This window comes from Podarcis gaigeae, assembly GCF_964106915.1.
Source record: "Podarcis gaigeae genome assembly, chromosome: 7".
Lineage (NCBI taxonomy): Eukaryota > Metazoa > Chordata > Lepidosauria > Squamata > Lacertidae > Podarcis > Podarcis gaigeae.
Window position 1 is genome coordinate 35770939 of NC_139683.1, and position 20074 is coordinate 35791012.

The following is a 20074-nucleotide window of genomic DNA, read 5'->3' on the forward strand; positions in this document are numbered from 1 at the left end:
TTCAGGGATGCCCTTTCTTCCCACTGAACAATGTGGAATGGTGGTTGAGAGGAGATTATATCAATTCTTTCCTTCCCAAGAAGACTCACATACTCCTTATCACTTTGTGCCCACATAGATTCTTTTAGTTCAATGCATTCTTCTTTTGTGTGGCCTAAATTTCTACTTTATGTCCCACCCATCCCTTTCCTCTCCTTGCTTTTAAACTAAGCTCAGGTCAGTGTCGTGCACTTCCCACAAGACTTCCTGTTTTATTTTTAATCACAGAGAATAACAAGGCTTGGATTTTTCCCCCCAATTCTGTCATGTACAATCAAGAAGAAAAAAATGAATAATTGTTAAGTCTTCTTATGCATTTTTCAAATTTTGCATCTTAGCAAATATAAAGACTGAATTCATGCCAGATATGATCAAGACATTGCCAGCAATTCCTGTTTACATGGATTTGCAAAATTTCCATCCAAGAAAGACAGGAAGCAGAGCAATTGACTGTTCTTCAGAATACTGCAGTTGCCTACATGATAAAATAGCACCTAAATGAATAGGGCCTATTTTGGTTGCTTCTGCATTAGTACCCTTTATCACAGCCATAGCAATGCTTTTCCACCATCAGGAAAGTTTCACCCAATGGTATAGCATTATATTGTTCATCATTGTCTACTCAGAGGTAAATTTGTTCAGCAAAGGTAGTTTCTAATGTTCTCGTGGGAGTCTGTACCACTGTTGAACAGCTCTTACTGTAATAAAGTTCTTCCTGATGTTTAGTCAGAATCTCTTTTCCTGTATACTGAAGCCATTGGTTCGGGTCCTAGCTGCTGCAGCAGGAGAAAACAGGCTTGCTCCATTCTCTATGTGACAGACTTTTAGATATTTGAAGATGCTTATCCTATCTCCTCTCAGTCTTCTCGTTATTGGCTAAACATACCCAGTTCCCTAAACCTTTCCTCATTAGGATTGGTTTTCAGACCCTTGATAATCTTGCTCACCCTCCTCTGCACACGTTCCAGCTGGTCAATATCCTTCTTAAATTGTTGTGCCCAGAACTGGACACAGTACTCCAGGTGCAGTCTGACCAAGAAAGAATAAAATAGTGCTATTACTTCCCTTGATTGGGACACTATACTTCTGTTGATGGAGCCTACAATAGCCTTAGCTTTTGTTGCTGCTGCATCAGACTGTTGACTCATGTTCAGCTTGTGGTCTACTAGGACCCCTACATCCTTTTCCCATGTACTGCTTGCATGTGAGGTGTCTCCCATGTTCTATTGGTACAGCTGGTTCTTCCTGCCTAAGTGTAGAACCCTTACATTTGTCCCTATTGAAATTTAGTTTGTTGGTTTTGGTCCAGTTCGCTCCAATCTGTTGAAGTCAACTTGAATTCCGATTGGTGTCATCTACAAATCTGATGTCAGGGACTGGCTGGACACTGAAGAACAGTGGCTGAATTCTGATGGGTGGGCACCTGGAGTAGCAGTGTTGGAGACTGGATTGGATGAAGGGATCATTGAACTGTGGGAACCTGTAATAGTCAGGAGACACGAGTAAGAGTCAAAAGAAGCTGCAGGACTGAAGAGTGAACAACAGGTGCAGGAGAAGGGAGAGATTGGTGAGGTTGATGTAGAGTTAAGGGCTTCCACACTTCCTCCTCCTCTTGACCCCACCTCTCCTGCTCCACTGTCTCCCAGGGCCAGAAGAGGATTGAAGAGGGAGGAGCAGAAGGTTGCATGTAGGTGGAGTCTGCACCTGCTCGCACGCAGCTCAGGTAGGGGAGATACGTAAGCTGAGCTCGGGAGAGGAGCCCCTCTGTTGCAGCAACTGCCTCATCAAGTGCACACTTTGGAGTAGCTGAAATATGTAGGACTGATGGACATACCTTTCCCTAACTTGTAAGTGTATTTTTGACAAGTCAATTTTTCCCTCTGGACATTCCTTGCCTGATAGCGCCTTGATACTTGATGAGCATCCCCTCAATACCTTCATCCAAGTCGTTTATAAAGATGTTGAACAATGACGGGCCCAGGTCAAAACGCTGTAGTACCCCACTCTTCCCTTTTTTCCAGGATGATAAGGAACTGCTAGTGGGTTCAGTCAGTCAACCAGCTACAAGCCACCTAATAGTTATCTCACCCTGTCCACATTTTACCAGCTTCTCCACAAGAATATCATGGAGGGCATTGTCAAAAGCCTTACTGAAATCAAGGTACACTATGACCAGGCATTCCCCTGATCCACCAAGCTTTATCTATATAAAAAAGAGATTTGTCTGGCATGAAGGAAAGAAAGAGAGAGAGAGAGAGAGAGAGAGAGAGAGAGAGAGAGAAATAAAAATCACCCCACTGCCCCCTCTTGGCAACAAAAAGAAACTTTCATTTTGAAGGAACTATTACCCCCAAAAGCTTCCATTGCATTTGGCCTGTCCACATTGTAGAGACTAGTATTGCAAATATGTTTTAAGAAAAAAGCTACAGATCAGATCTGAATGAACATGAGGACAAAGCAAGGTAGCACTGGAAAAGTATGATTTGACAGTAGTAGCATGTAGACTCCTCATTTAAATGATGTCAATTCCAGAGGAAAGGGTAGTGTTAGGAGTATGCGCAGGCCCCAAGATACGTATTGTATCTGTATGTGTGTGGTTTTAAAAATTTCAATCAGTTTCTGATTCACTCTATGCTGTCACCACAACTGTCTGTACTTTTGGTTCAGAGCCATTCTGTATGAAACAAGGCTGCGCTCAACATTTACTACAACGGGGAGTCTAAAAATGGCTATAACAGGTTTTTTGGCTAAAGTGGATGAAATTTAAAGGCACAAGAGTCTCTCCAGAGAGGATTAAGACTGCCAAATTGCAGACCAATAGGTCCAGGGGCTTTTTGTGGGGGAAAATAAAAGTGATTCACTTTCCTCCATAATCCCTTGCAAGAGTTTGCCTCTTGCTCTTTCATACTTTATAATAAGTAAGAAAGGGGGCCAAGTGGTGTGCATGTTCCCTTGTACTTTTTGCAAAAAAATAAATAAATTGCAGCTTCACACTATAATTTTCTTTCTGGTTCTATTTTTCCTTTATTTCAATAGTTCTAAAGTTCTGAAGAGCTCTGATGAGAGAGAGAGAGAGAGAGAGAGAGAGAGAGAGAGAGAGAGAGAGTTAAAGGAGAGCAACATAGGATTTAAAACAAATAAAGCCTTTAACTTTTTTAAAAAAATCATCTGCTGCACTTAACAAAAACAACCCAGAACTCTTCAGTGTTCCACAGGCCACAAGTGGTCAGCATAACTTCTTGCAAAGCTATTAGACCTAGGGAAACATAGATCTATAGAAAACCATAGACCTCTAAGTTTCAGAAAAGCACAGAAAAAACATTACGACATGACGCTTTGTGGTGACCCTGATCTGACTGGTTGTGGGGCTATGTATGTTAAGCTTGGACTCGTAATTGAGGAAAGACCCCTGAATCACCTTGATTTGCCTCATGATTCAGCCCCTAAGTAAAGCCGATGCACACTCTGATGATACATTGCTGAAATGTACAGGTAAATGCCTCAAAAGAAGAAATTCGTTGAAGTCATGAATGGAACACCTGAAGCAATATCATTGTTTTAGGTGTAGACCTGGCCAGTCTCTGGTTTTGAAGCCATCGGGAGCTTCTGTAAGCTTAGCTACATTGAGCCTAGCAAAGTAAGATCAGGAAAAACTAATTAGTCAACAGTTTGTCAGCATCTCTGTAAGCTGAACAACCTTAAATTGTTGTCCACCTTGTTTTGTGTGTGTTTGTTGTTTGAAATGTATTGCTTAGTGTACATCTCCCGAAAGTTCTTTCTGCTTCTTCTTTCAGCATGTTGTAAATGTCAGTTCGCACATCACCTACCTACCGGCTTCCTCACTTCTTTTCCAGCAAGAGGAGAAACTGCTGTAAACATTTCCGTTGTTGTCTTAGTTGCATTTGCTGGGCAAAGGTCATCATGCTCTGATTTAGTGTTTTCAAATAAGTGTGCCCTTTGGTGCCGCATTCTATTGAGAGACAACACAGCCCAGGCAGGAGAGTTCAGCATGGCCACTAATAAAACACAAGTGCCGCTTTGTCAGGCCATGAGCGATTACTTGAACAAGTGCCAGCCAAGAAACCAAACATTAGAGCACAGCTCTTCAGACCCTCAAGACAAAGGACCAATTGACTTTCCTCATTAGTCGGTGTGCCAAACATGCAAACACAGTTCCCCCTCTGTCTTTGATGCTCAAACCATGCCAGCTTGTTAACATCTTGGGTGGCACCGTGGTTTACGAGCCTGTAATGATTATTATGTGGGGCAATTATTGGGCCCTAATTGAAATGATAGACCAGTCCTTTAAATGCCTCCACGGAGCATCTTTCAGACAGTTTATAAATTCTGACTTTCCTCTTATAGACTTTGGCTGAACGACATGCATGAAAACCCCTCCCCTCCCCACTCCGCTTAACCTTTAAATTCCCAGCTTGTGAATGCAGCCCGGGACGAAGGTTGTGCTAATGTAGGTGGCCGTCGCCAAATGACTTTGGCAATGCAAACATAAATCCTGATGCTTAACAGAAAAGGTCATTGTTCAAAGTTTCTCCATTTTTTCCAGTTTGGCTTGCCACCCTGCAATTGTGAATCATAACTAAAATATGCACTATAATGATTTCAATATGCAAAATATTTTCAGACAAGTCAAAAGGTATTCTAGCAGATTTCAGTTTCTTTTAGTTTTCTTTTGCACATTTATTTTGTATGAATCTCATTGATGAAGTAAAATCACAATTATACAAATCTACTACTTGCTCCAATGGAGTTGGGCAGGATAATTGACACAAAATTTGTTTTATAGTCTTTCTTCCCCCTCTCCAAATCTACATAATTAGAAAATAAGGATTCTTTACCCATTGTTTCCACACCTCTATCATACATCATTATGGATCGAAGAGGTATAATCTCACCCAGCTACACTTTACACTTACAAAACACGAAGTCTACAGACATGTTCCCATTCACTTCAATGGACAAAACACTTCTCTAGACACATTCCTTTGCATGTGCAGAACTACACCTCCCAATGCCTGTGGAGAAGGTCTTTGGCTTTATGGAAGAATGAATGCCTTGAATATGAAAAGTCTGAGATTCAATCCCTGGCATCTTCATGGCAGAGATCTGATATCCCCAAGAGCTTTTGCCGGTTACTGAGTGAGATGGACTGACTGTCTGACTCATTATAAAGCAGCATTCAATGTTTCCTATGTGATGTGAACTTGGGCAAATCACTCTTTCTTAATTCTAAGCTTCCTATCTGTAAAACTGAACTTAAATTACCTTACCTCACAGGGATGCTGTCAAAATAAATTATAGTATTAAAGCCAATAACATAATTGAAAATGCTTTGTAAGTTGTATTAAAAAATCAAGCGTAAAATATTTATTTTAGCAATAATTTATATAGCAGTTTCTGTAAGTCTTTCCAAAGAGAACACAGATTTACGTACATTTTCATTAGCTAATGTTAGGTATAGATGCAAATTCAGAAATTATTACTGTAATTTACCGTAAATGGAAATACATCTTACCATACTAGGGAAGATATGACCAGGTGGCATGTGTTTCTGCTCAGTTTGCTGTCCAGCTGCTAAGTGTTGGTGGTCATCCAAGACTGGATTTGGATCAGACAGCCCTCCAAACAGAGGACTCCCTCAGACAGAGGACTGACCTCTAACAACTCTTCAAACAGGACAGATCTCTGTAAAGTAGGATACACGGTCATCCTAATATTTATCATAATTAACAAAGGACAAAATTGATACCTAACAGCAACAACACAGCATCACTTCACCTGAAGGAAGTTATTTTATAGATGCATACTATCAAGTCTGTTAGTATAGCAGCTATACAACCAGCCTTATTCCAGACAAACTGAGCTCTTCCTAATAAGGTTTAGAAATGTGCCAAAATGACACAGCAGCAGTAGCAAAAAATGATATAATCAAATTATACATTATCCTCCTTATTCCGCCTTCAACACATCACTATGGAAAACAAATTGTAAGTATAAAAATCACCTTTTGCCAGTTTTGGCATTATGGAAGAAAACAACTTTTTAAAAATCCCTTCTCAAATGTAGATGATTATGTCAGCATGCGGGCAAAATGAAGGTTGAAGTTATAATATTTTTGTCACTTGATCTCGCTTGAATTATTCATGAGCTTTTGGCAAATTAGCTATCAATTCAATACAAATCCACTCTCCTAGTTTGATCAAGTTGTACTCTTATTTTATATTGCCAGGTAGAGTAAATGAGCATTTTGGCTGGGGTTTATTTTGTTGTTATTGTAGCAGAGAAAGCATACTGTGAAGTGTGAGACTTTCTTTTGAGAGATTCCACTTCACAGTCAGCTGAAATTTTCTGCAGCAAAACAGTTGGTGGCAAGTTAAATTTAGAAGCCCTGTTAAAAAGAATAGAGATCTGTCCTTAGACTGTGGGTGAGAAGATACATAATGTTCTTATCACAGGCACAACAGCAGTCCAACGGCCTTGATCAGAGCACACTCTGCTCCCAAAGAGCTACATCAGATCAACGAGAGAGAAATCTCAAGGCTGGTTCTTTCCCCTCAGTAGTCCACCACTTCATTTTATTTACTTATTTTGGAATGAACCTCTGCTTCATCAATGCTGCCTGAAGGTGTTTCTCATTGCCGTCCGAGATTTCTTCTTTATAGGGCTAAAATGTATAGAGGCTAGTCAACACATCAGTTAGATCAGGGTAGACGATATGGCATACTCCAGATGATGGACTCCTAGTATCCATGACCATTTGCCATGCCAATTGGGGCAGATGGGAGCTGTATTTCACAACATCTGGAGGCACCACATTGCCTACCCTGGGTTAGATTGTTCCAAATTCCCTTTTAAGATGATGAGGAGGAGGAGTTTGGACTTGATATCCTGCCTTTCACTCCCCTAAGGAGTCTCAAAGCGGCTAACAATCTCCTTTCCCTTCCTCTCCAACAACAAACCCTCTGTGAGGTGAGTGAGGCTGAGAGACTTCAGAGAAGTGTGACCAGCCCAAGGTCACCCAGCAGCTGCATGTGGAGGAGCAGGGAAGCGAACCCGGTTCACCAGATTACGAGTCCACTGCTCTTAACCACTACACCATGCTGGTGATCCTATACCCACTAACCTGTTAACCCCATTTGAACTTAGTGGGAAGTAAAGGTAAAGGTAAAGGGACCCCTGACCATTAGGTCCAGTCATGACCGACTCTGGGGTTGCGGCGCTCATCTCGCTTTACTGGCCGAGGGAGCCGGCATACAGCTTCCGGGTCATGTGGCCAGCATGACTAAGCCGCTTCTGGCGAACCAGAGCAGCGCACGGAAACACCGTTTACCTTCCTGCCGGAGCGGTACCTATTTATCTACTTGCACTTTGACGTGCTTTCAAACTGCTAGGTTGGCAGGAGCAGGGACCGAGCAACGGGAGCTCACCGCATCACAGGGATTTGAACTGGCAACCTTCTGACTGGCAAGTCCTAGGCTCTGTGAGTAAAGATGTATAGGATTGCACTATCAGTTGATTTATAAGGTGTAGCTGGTGTGTGTGCACGCAAACACAGAGACTGTATCCCTACTTGCTTCATTCACAGCCCCCCATTCACAACCCCTCCCCTATCCCTCTGCCTGTGGTGAACCCTCTCCCCCACCCACAAAATACTGAAAGAAAGTGAAGTGATTTCTGTTTTACCCACCTCAAAGTTGCAAAATCTGCCCTTGCAGGAGGATGGTTGCACCTGTTGTTCTGAAAGTTGGCCGACTTCATCCCCTCAGAAGGGGCAAGCTTGTCTGTGAATCGCATCCCACTCTGGCAGATTTTTTTTTTAAGTTAGCAACTTTTTCTTTAAAGAGTCAAACAAAAATCTTTCATGTTTCCCTGAATGAAATTTAGCAGCCTAAATTAAGCTGGGTTATTTTTATTTCCTTTACATCGTGCTCTTTCTCCAATTTCTGTAGGGTGTTTCCCCATTTTATACATATCCAAATTTAAAAATCCCACCTCATGCCCATGGCTGGTAGTAGAGAAGTATAAGATTTTAAACAAACAGATGTCCATTTGGGAAAACCTTGCCTCTCCCCTTCCAGTCCAATGGTTTCATGGGCTCTCTTTTTACCAAGCTTTTCAGACAAAGCATTTTTAATATGTGATCAATCTGTACTTGCCTATATTTCGTAGATTTCCCAGACAGAAAAACAAAAGGCAATAAAAGTTGTCCCCCACCCTGCAGTTGATTAAATTAAATGGAAGCTAGTATCAGTGGCCCTGAACCCGAAGATGGTATTTATGGATGATTCCTTCCAGCTTGATGCAATTTATTGTGGGATCTTGCCCACTGAGTTACTGGCCTTTACACTATGGCTCTGGTCCAAAGGAATAGATAAATTAATCTTGTAGCAAGTATACTCATGTACTATTGATTGGAAAGGAAACAGGTGACAGATTCATAGGAAAGCAGTGCTTGCACCAAATGGAAGTGATGGGAAACAAACCCCCCCAAAAATAGATCTTGAAAAGCAACTGTAAATTAAGTGTGAGGATGAAATGGACAAAAGGCATGCTTGCCTTGACTGCCACCCTAAATTATTGTGACACCCTCAGCATTATAAATTACCACTGGATCTTTATCTGGGCTTATTTAGAGACTTTTATATCAAGTACAGAGAAGCAATAATTTTGTTAGAATGTAGAAATCAGCACTTTCCTGTAATTATTGTTTCGATATATAGTTAATGTGTGTTTAATGTCAACAGGAAATAGTATTTATTTGTCCATCTGCCCCCACCCCCACCCCACCCTCGATCCTTAGTATGCCATTTATTTCTGGCCAAAGCAAATATGTAGAATTGAGCACAAAACACTTAATATCATTAATATATACTATTGTAGGTTTTGCAGGTCTTCTACAATGTAACAAGGTTCTTCATACCAGAAGACTGCCATGAGCAGAGTGAAGGAAGGGTTTAGTGGAAAATGTGTACAAGACATGGATGATAATGACAGAATTTGCTTCAGGGAATTCTGGAAGCATCCACCTCCCCCTGTGAGAGCAAGATTCATGGTTTACGTGGACTTTTGTACTGATCCAACGGGACTCTTATTTCCTTCTGTTTATAAAACACTCCTCAGTGGTCAAGTTCACAAAGTGAGCCACAGGCGTCAGTGAAGAAACCTTCAGCATAATGACTTGGTCAACTTTTGAGGAAATGGCTATATTCCCAGTATTGTTTATTTCTTTCCCTTTATGAATCGCTAGATGATCTACCAACTCTACAATTCCGTGGTTCTGTGATTCACCAATAAAAGCACCAATAACTTAAAAAAACAACAGCATAGAAAACAATTTCATAGATGAAATTTCAAATCTAGTACAGATACAAACTAGAATAAAAATTCTACACTTAAAAGACTTGCTGAAAGAGGGAGGTCTTCCATAGGCACCAAAAAGCTAATAGAAATGATTCCTGTCTGATATGCTATGGAGGGGCGTTCCAAATGGCAAGTATCACTTAGCTGAAGACCCAATTCCTATATTGTACAAAACAGATACCTTGGTGAGATGGTATTGGTGGAATGCCTTCTACTGAAAAGAGCAGTTATCAGTTGGGTATATAAGGAGTGAGATGATCTTTTAGCATTACTACTAGTGCTAGTAGTGTTAGCTTTGCTGCTAATGTTAGTGCTAGCATTACTTGCCATACATATTTATCACCAGCACTGTGCAAGATTGTAGTGTTTAGGAGCCAAGCACAAATAACATTTCTAGGTGCTAGGCACTAAAGGCACTTTTACGACTGATGCTTATTGTCTGTAACACTTCTAAAAAATCGTGTGAAGATACTTGATGTGGCGTATAATGTAGGAAACAGCCATTTTAAAAATTCAAATAAGAGTCCCTGGAAATGTGGTTGCTTAATTTAAATGATCTGTTGGAAGCAAGTTTTTTCTGTTCCAGTGAACAGATGCAATCTTAGAGGCATGCATTCTCAGTCACTGATCACAATTTTTTTGCTAGGATACATCACTTTGGAGATTTCATCTCCCCCTAACTAGGAAGAATGCTTCCCTTCCTGCACTAGAAAATTATGGTGATAATATTTCTAACAGAAAAAATGCTAATATTTGGATGCACATATGAGTAGCTGTCCAATATCATTGTACAGATGCAGGGCTTTAAAAAAAAGCAGGTGTTTCCTGTGAAAGTTGAGTAGTTCTTTCTTGATCTTAGATGCAGTGATCATTACTCTCTGTGTCCACAGAATGCTATTTTTTTTTTTGTTGATTTCAGACGCCATGATCACTTCCAAGCCAGTTTGCTAATTTATATTGTATTTTTTTATTCAATGACTCAAACTCAAACTTTTGGCACGTGCCATTCAGTAATGTGACCCAAACCTAAACACAAAGGGACTTGCAATTGTTTTAGTTAGTGCTGTGCTGAAATCTGCTCTCCAGTTTCTCAACATTACCTCCTGTCCCTGAAATCTCATTCTCGGGACACATTTTAAGGGAAAGGCCATGCTCAGGGAATTTCTTTAGAATTTTGGTGTGCACTAATTTACTTTTTTTCTGCTAAGGGGCCAAAGGTGGTGGGTATGTGCTTTTCTTCCCTGTGAACATTTCTCTAGCACCCTGCAGCTTCCCTGGCTGCCCAGGCTTCTTCATCTGAAAAAGCCTCATGAGAGGAGTTCTCTTATGGTGTCTTTTCTTGGGCTTTAACTAAAGCACAGCCACTTGGAGAGGCTGCAGAGTACACCCCACTAGTGAGATGAATTGTAGAATGAAAGAAATGACATTCACAAGCAGCCTTCATCCACCTCAAAAGTAAATGTAACAGAAACCCTCTGCTCCACCTATGAGGATTTTACTTAAATTTTCTCTCCCATTTGATCGTTTTAAATTTCAGTTTCTTTCATTGTCTGTTTCTTTTTTCATTAATTGCTAGGAAATGCAGGAGAAATGTTTAGCACAGCACTAGTTTGAATCTTTAGGTTGCTGTGCATAGCTGTCAACTTTTTCCTTTTCTTGCGAGGAATCCTATTTGGAATAAGGGAATTTCCCTTATAAGAAGAGAAACATTGACAGCTATGTTGCTGTGGTGTTGCAAACAATTAAGTTATTTCATTGCTTACCCAGGTAAGTTTATCAAAATATGTAATTTCCTCTTGCTCTAGAATCTTTCTTTTTTCATTTAGGAAAGACCAGTTTTGAAAGTTAGTCTAGATAGTTATTGCCTTTAGTTTAAAACTGTTTAAAACTGTATTCTGATGATCATCACATTTGCTTTTATGGAGGGTGAAAACAAGGGTGTAATATTTTGAACTTTTTGAAGCCATATGCAGAATTCCCATCGATCACAACTGAGCCAATATGCAAATGTTGGCTGCATAACAAAAATAAAGAAAGTGTAACCATAAAATTCCATGTGTACTCTTTTAAAGATGGTGTTGAGAAAGATTTCAAGTGGAATTATGATCAGCTCTGCCTTTTTTAGTGTAGTATGATTTAATTGTGTTGCATATTAATGCATTTGTTGCCTATTAATTTTATCTTTCCATATCTCTTTACATAGGGACTCTTTCATTTTTGCAGTGAAGCTAGGTTTCCTACCTTTAGTCTTCAAAAACACAGAGACACAAAATCCTCTAATTTGTATTATATGGGATCATTAATTTCTGCATTTTACACTTGAGCCAACAGCATTCTGATTATCTGCTACAATGAAAAATAAGCAGTACTGCTCTTGTAGACTTAATTACTTACAGCAGGGCCCGTCTCTTTCTTGTTATGGCATGCGGTCTGCCAATGGGGTGAAAAGCATTGTTGAAAATAAAATTACTGGATGGGTAAAGAAAATAGGCAGCACTGGTCCAGCAGGCATCACTGCCATTTGAGTGAAGCCATCCTTCACATTGAATCAGATCAGAAAGCTAAGAAAAGCCAGGCACCCTCAACCTGGGGCAGATTTTCAAAAATGGTCTGAGCCATTCTTGGTGTTTCAACTCCTTGCATATATTGATGATACCTTATATGCTCTGCTGTTGGGTAACAGGATACAAAATCAGGATTCACATGAAACTTCTTTGCTCTGATGCATTGCCTTTTCAGTCTTGCATACTCTGCATCAGGGGTTAAGAACCTGTAGCCCTCCAGATGTTGTTTGATTCCAACTTCCATCAGCCTCAGCCAATGGTCAAGGATGATGGGAGTTGTAGCCATCAACATCAGAAACTGGGCATGACTAACTTACCTGCTTTGTTAATTCTAGTGGGTAATTCCAGTTGGATATCACCCACTCATACTAGAATTTATATTATAGTGACAAAGTGACTCTTTGGTAATATCCACTTAAAACATGCCATACAGACACACCTTTAACTTATTAAATATTATCCCCATTTGTTCCATTTCTGCCCTTTTGTTCTCTTTGCTTGATATTATAGGAATATCACTAGATAATGGAGACTCTGGGACTCTGCTTTTCCTCTTGCTTACTAGATAGTGCTTACTGGATGTAACTTTCACCTTTCCCTCAAGCATCACAGCAATCCATTATAGCAAGCCTTTTACTTTAACGCTCCCAATTTACTCTAATAACTCCAGTTTATCATTGACCAGAAAATTAAAATTTGGCCTGTTCTGGATGGAATTACCGTATTTTTCGCACCATAGGACGCACTGGACAATAGGACGCACCTTGTTTTAGAGGGTGAAGAACAAGGGGGAAAAAATCTCCCCCTCTCTGCCCAGTGCCCCTTCAGCGAAGCGGCAGGAGGCGCTGCGCAGAGAGGGGGAGAATTTCCCCCTCTTGTTTTCCCGCTCTAAAACAAGGTGCCCTTTAAGGTGCGTTCAGGCAGCTACCTTGGAAGCCTGGAAGCTGACCCCTCTCACTCTCCAGGCTTCAGGTTCCTTTCGACCTGCTCTTTGGGGCTGGCGGGGGGAAGCCCACCACCAGCCCCAAAGAGCAGGTCTGGGAGCAGTGGAAAGGCGCAGTGGAGAGGCTCCTGCCATAGCCGCACGTCACCTCTCCATCCAGGAGAGGGTTGGAGGCTATGGCGTCTTCGCTCCATAGGACGCACACACATTTCCCCTTCATTTTTGAAGGGGGAAAAGTGCGTCCTATAGAGCGAAAAATACAGTACAATCTTCCTAAAGAATCAGATTTGGAGTTTGTGAGTGTTTTTCAGTTCATCTTTGTAGATGGATGATCGGGTGTTTGTTTGTTTGTTTCGTTGTTGTTGTTCATCACTTATAGCACATTTAACCAGTGTTGGTTGGTCAGCTGCAACTTTACTTGGAAAAAAACAAGATTTGGCCATATTCATCCATGTGCTGATAGTGTTCACACTAGCTTGCCACAATGTGCTTTACTTGGTGCTGCCTGTTCAGAAATTTCAGTTAGGAACCCGCCACTGCCTATTCATTCATTGGCCTAGGAAAACCTGAGTACCTCAAGGACTTTCTGTTCCCTTGTGAACCTGTCTAACTTTCAGATCTTCACATGAGTACTCCCAAACTAGAGGTGAGGGTGCCATTCCATCTCTGAAAGCCACAAAAGAGCCTCCCTTCTGTGCCTTAAAATCTCTTGAGGTAAAAACTACATTCCATTTCATAAAGTTTCAAATCAGCGTACAGAGATAGATAGTTTTCGCTCATCCAAGCAAACTGTTCCATTTTGCCTGTCTCCCTAATTCCTCCCTGCATAGGAATAAGATGATTCACAGCTTTTCTTTTTCTATTTTTCTCTGCAGTTACCTTAATTAAGTGCCATTTTAAAAAATCCAAACCCATGACTTTCTAGAGAAGTTATACATTTATTGTGTCTAGACCTCCTCTTCTCCCAGCCTCCTCCCCCTCAGCTCAGTCCTTACAAGCCTGGAAAAATTCATCTCACTTCATGTTTTGCTGGCTGCCTGCCAATTCCTGCCTAGGAATTCTTGTTCTGGATTCATTCCTTTTGTGCAGATGAAATTAGTTTGACTGTTCACAGGTATTGAACACACTGGCCATGCGCCATAGACATTCTTTCCCTCAAGGTCCTGAGTCTCCTAGGCATGGGAGCCACAGGTCCTGCAAAAGTCTGTTAAGTGCCTCGTAGTTTGTTTCTTGACTGACCTAAGTTAAAGTATACCAAGGAGACTAAAGCCAAATTAGTAGGGAGCAGGACAGGCAGGTCACCCTGCAAATGAATAAGGCTGAAGTCTTAGCAGCGCTTAAGACAATAAAGTCATTCCAACTTGATCTCGGTAGTTTGGCTCAACTGGACTGTGGACCCAGCATTCAACAGTCCCAATCTAAATTACTTTATTTGAAAAGACTCTCTGTGTTTTCCTAATTTATTAATCTGTTTCTTTATTGCCCACATTTTTCTCTAAGGTTTAATCCCTTCTGGTTGAATCCCTACAACAACCCTGTGAGGTAGCTTAGCCTGAGATATAGGGACTCACCCAAGGCCAGCCAGCGAGCTTCATGGCTGAGTAGGCTTTGAACCCTGGTCTCTCCCAAGTCTGGCAATCTACCTACTACATCACACTGCCCCTCAATGCATAGTTGTTCCACTGTTGACCTTGGCTCACCACGCTGTATAAGAGTGTGTTTCCTGGTAACAACTGAACAACAAATTTTGGGCTCTTATGGAAGTTCAACAGCCTTTCTTACTCACTATGGAAAAGCATTGGAGCATGCATGAAAACTGTGTGTGCCTCATTGCATAGATAGTTCAACTACTTGGACCGCATCCTGCACACCCAGACAGCACTGGGAGCTTTAGCAGAGTCTGTGAACTTCTTGGTGAGAGTTGGCGGTCTGAATCCAGACATCACTTTCTCCCTTAACATACAATGTATGCCAGTGATTGCCAAACTTGGTCCTCCAGCTGTTTTGGGACTACAATTCCCATCATCCCTGACCACTGGTTCTGTTAGCTAGGGATGATGGGAGTTGTAGTCCCAAAACAGCTGGAGGGCCAAGTTTGGCCATCACTGATGTATGCTGTCAAAGCTGATGGTGCCAATCTGTGGTTTGGAGAGAGGTGCACATGGGAACTTGCATGCAGCCTGTTGCTCTTAATGTGGCTCATTGTCATATGAATAGAAAATTTACTCATACTTTATTTGTAGACTATCGCCATAAATTATATAATGCAGGTTTTAAAGGGGGGGGGGTACTGAGACTGTTTCTAAAAGAAGTTATTCCTAAAAGGGGTATTTTAGATTAAAAAGAAAGACAACCCTAGTTGTTTTGATGCAGCATAACATATATATCAATTAAATTGTATTTCTTAAAAGATTGTGGAAGTTGATTAAAATGTATTGTAGAAAACTCTTTGATGATTACAGTAATCTTTAGAATTGCTCTTAAAATATTTTGGTTTCCTTTTCTTTTTTTTTAAAAAAATCACATTATGTTTGCATGCCCAGTTATATAAAAACTATATATATATATATATATATATATATATATATATATATATACTTTCAAATTTGTTCTGTGATGTTTGAAATACAAATCTTTATGCAATATTGTATTGACTATCTCCAGTGTGTATGCCCACTGTATCTGAAATGTTCGTCTGAAATTATAGATATTAAGTGAAGCTATATTGAGCATTATAAATGTATATATTGCCATTCCAATAAGGATATATGCTTGAGCTTCCTTAAATCAAACTGCTACCAAATCATCTTTTTCTGTTGCCTTTATAAATGCAAAAGCTCATATTATATGTGCCTCCTCTTTAAAATGAACCACTAAATAAAATGTCCATAGACCACTAGAAAGCAAATGGAAGAAACTACTGATAAAGACAAAACCATGCATGTCAACAACAGCGTTAAAAACCAAATGTATTTAATTAAAAGAGTGAAGTCAATTAAAATAAAAATAGTGCAGCCTGTGCAAATGCTGAAGTAATCATTAGGCCTTGCTGAATAATGGAAGAGTATAGAATTTTTAAAAGAGAAACAGCAGGGGTGATACATTACACAAAGCAACAATCTACACCAATATGACAATTGAATTACTTCAGCCCCATTAGGCAGGTGCAGAAGAATAATTATCATGAATTTCTCCAATGGAAAGAGGAAAAGAACAAACTTTTTGTTTGAGACAAACTGCTGGGTGTCCCCCCTCCTCCTAAATGACGAGGAAATGAAATAGCACAGAGTGAATAACAACACTTAGGTTGTTTTTTGGGGGGGAGGGGAGAATCTTTTTAAAAGCTTAGTTAATGGTAAGATAAAATATGCTGGCAATGAATTCTGAGACTAGGGTTAGTAAAAATAAGCAATGATAGTGTAAATGTCCATTTTAATGCATCATGGAAGAGTCTTTGATCAGAACGAAAAGAAAATCAGAAAAGATGTTCTGTAGCTGAATTCAAACATTCTCTCATCCCCTGCTTGGACTTTATGTGGTATCTGGTTTCCTAGTTTAGATTCAAAGCAAACTGTGACCTCCAGTTTAGATCCAAGTGAGCAAGCATTCCCTGAAATAGTAGAAAGGGTAAAGGAGTATTGATTTGAAAAATGCAAGGAGGTTCAAATGCTGCCACTGATGCCAAATATAGTTTTCGTGTTCTAAAGTTCTCCGATTAAGAAGTAATCTCTGTCCCCTAAGGCTACAAAAGCGGGTTAGAAGAGGAAGTGAAGAAGCTTCAACGAACAGTTGTCTTGAACAGGAGCCAGTTCTGCTACTGCAATCTACCAACAAGTGGGTAGAAAAGCAAGAAGTCATAAAGAATTCAAAAGATTAGGTGCTGGGTGCTGGAAGACAAGGTGTGCTTATATACTTTAAAGCAAGGGTGACTAACCTCAAGGCCAAGTCCCCAACTAAATTTTTCTTACCCCAAAACTACGTCAGGTTTGACAGCAGCAGAAATAAAATTAAAAATAGACACACCTCACTCATGGGCCTTTCCTCCAGGAAACACAAATTCCAGCTCCTGACACCCATGCTACATGGCACCCCAATCTCTGAGTTGTGCAAGATTACAGGGCTCCAGAGTTCATGCTTCCTTTGGAAATTAGGCATGGTGTAGACTGTGGTGTCTTTATGATATACGGTTTATTTACACATATATACAACCTGAGACTACAACAGAGGAGTTCAAAGCACTGACACTCCAAAAGGTTCTTGCTTCTCCCATAGCTGTAGCTTTGGATCCAAACAGACCACCGCCATGGCTCTGACTCTCCATAGTAGGTTGCATTTAACAGACTGCAACCTCTAGGTCCCTAGGTCATATCACCACCAATATAATCCTAATCTCTACTCTGCTAACTATCTCAGAGCTCATGGTGGGGCCCCACCCATATGCTTTTGGCACAGAGTCCCTGCTTTTTTAATGGCTTATTACCTTACCTTTGTTAAGTTAGCGATTATCAGGCTGGCCTGTCTTTTCCAGCACTTGAATCCCTGCTGGATTTGGGGATTCAGGGCACTTGATTAAATTCTATACCTTTACTGCTTCTAGGAATTTAAGGGAGGCTGCCCTCCCCACAAACTACAACAGTTTCCAAAACACATAACTAAGATTTTTTTACATAAAACCAAATAATCCTGACTGCTGTCAGACAGTGATAGAAATTCTGTCTTTCAGTCTGCTTGACTGTTCTAAATTTAGTGTTCTATGAAATTGTAAGTGTGCAGTTTGCATAGAATGGACACAGCGTGCTGATAAAATCTGACACAGGCAACAATCAACATCATTTTTCAGGAAAGGCAACCTGTTTGAAGGAGAACCTGCCAAAAGAAACATTACAGTAATTAACTCTGATTGACAGAATGCAGTGCACTCTTACATCCTTTAGCAGCTAAAACATCCAGATAAATAAATAAAAGAGAGCTTGATATGCTGCATCGCTTTGGGACCCTGAAGTTGTAGCCAGCATCCACCATCCATAAAGATAATGGGCTGTTCACAACTGAGGTGAAAGGAAGACAACTGGAGCAGAAATTCTTGAGAACGTAGCAGGCCAAAAACAGAATTAGCTGCTTTCTTGTAAAGAACAACAATGCATCTTAAAAGAAAGCACATGGGCCTTCCATGCTGCACTGGAAAACAGGAGCTGATAGGGCTTTAACATAGTCAATCCCTGAACTTTAATACTCAGGTTACATTCTTCTGATTTAGCATAGTTATGTCTGGGGCAGGAGAGCAGCACAGTCCCACCAGCTGCATCTGAAGATAAACATGGCTGGGCAGCCAAAGAATGGAGGGGTGGTGGGGTAAACAGATGGCTGGGCACACCAAGGCTATCATCCTGTGCACACATTTGTGGGAGTAAACACCACTGAACACAGTGGGCCCTACTTCCAAATAAATATGCATAGGCCTTTGCTGCAAGAATACCAGCTATACCTGTGCAGCCTTTATATCATTGTCCTCCTCACTATATTTGCTATACTCCAAAACTATGCCTCTTAAATGGAGCAGCAAGAAGAGGTAGACCTTGCTTTGCCCAGGTGGTCCATTCCTCCAGTGACTACTTCAGCTACCTGGCTGCAGTTCTCCTGGGCTTGTGACCTTTCAAAAAGGGAACTTGTGCTGTCCACTTCTCATCAGCAGGGTCAGACAGAGCACGATGCTACAGTGCTGTCATTTAGGCACCTGCTTAAAACTGACCTTGTTCACCCAGGCTTCCCCCAATGGGGTGATCCAGTTTTGTCAATATATTAAGCTGATCTACTGATCTATAACACATTTTGAACTTTTTTGTAATTTCATTGTTGGTTTTATGCTGTTCATCACCATGTTCCCCACCCCCTTAATGTTGGTGGTGCAGAAATCTTTGCAAATAAACTATTGAGCTCGATAAACGAATTCAATTTGCCTCTCTTCTTCTTGGCACTGCTCTCCCTTTCCAACTTTTTTGTGCACCTGGATCTTTGGAACAGTTGCATCTCCCTACTGATCCAGCAACTTCCAGGAACTCCTTATCCATGACTTCTCTTACCTGGTGGCTCTTATGACTGCTTCCCTTTTGGACCCTGACAGTTCACCATTCCCCCACCACAGGGGAGGATGCTCAATCCCATGCATGTGTTATGATAGTCAATGCAATAAATAAATCCAACCGAATGCACACAGAGGTAGGTGACCAAAGGATCAATTGAGAAGTGACCTGAGGAAAGCATGGTGCCAGAAGTAATTGACAGAGTCATCAAATCAATATGAGGTAGTTCAGGCAGGCTAGCATTCAATCTCCTTTCCCATGCTACAAAACATTTGGTTTATCCACTTGTCATTTATCTGTATGCCAGGTGTGCATAATTTGCCCAATATACGTAAGTAGACCAGCTGAGATCTAAATTGTGTGTGTGTGAGAGAGAGAGAGTGAGATGTTTTTGTTTGCTAGCAGAGCACATAGAATTCCAAGTCAGAACCTTTCATTAATATATGCTGCTTTTCCTGCCCTTGGGTAGGCAGTTCTGGGATATGGCAGATCTGTGCACCGAGTAATTTTCTCCAAGTCTACACAAAATATGAACACAAATCTCTACCTCACAAACGTGCCATCTAGTTTTAACAGGCTTTCTTAGCCATTGCAGCACTGTTGAATTCTTTTCCTGCACTTCATAAAGATGTCTGTGCCTGGAATGGAAACCTTTTTTCAACTGGACTGGAATCCATGCATAATTTAAAATAATATTCAAATTGCCATAAATTTAAAAGCAAAATATAAAATGTGCTGTATGCTGATATGGGCACAGAAGAAAGATTGATGAATCTGTATTTTTTGCTTCTTTGGAAGTGACTCAGAGGTAGGCAACTTGGGGCATAATCCGTCACAAACATCTGCTGCGCATCCCCAGTAAAGTGATGGGTATTGCACAAGAAAAGAGTAGGGGGGAAATGTGCCTAGAATGATGAGTGTTTTCTGCTAGAGGTATAAGAAATATATTTTTAATCAGTTTCCTATAGGGTTGAGTCGTCAACTGGCTTGAGTCAGGGCTAGGCCATGGGCAGCCAATGGGAAGCCATTAGCAACTGATGAGCCTGAAGTCAGGACCAAAGAAAGAACCA

The 20074-nt window shown here is 40.8% G+C and overlaps 2 long non-coding RNA genes across 4 annotated transcripts in view; one reads left to right on the top strand and one right to left on the bottom strand.

Moving 5' to 3' along the window:
* Positions 1-20074, top strand: part of LOC310848722 — a 268150-nt gene that overhangs the window by 151212 nt on the left and 96864 nt on the right. The gene's annotated exons all lie outside the window — the stretch shown is intronic.
* On the bottom strand, positions 1169-7932 carry LOC310848761. Of its 2 annotated transcripts, none has more exons than XR_014566593.1 (3): positions 7745-7932; positions 5573-5742; positions 1169-1519 (listed from the first exon to the last, which is right to left on the bottom strand). It is a non-coding gene; the product is annotated as an uncharacterized lncRNA (long non-coding RNA). The 2 variants fall into 2 exon arrangements; XR_014566594.1 differs by lacking the exon at positions 1169-1519 and adding an exon at positions 3230-4055.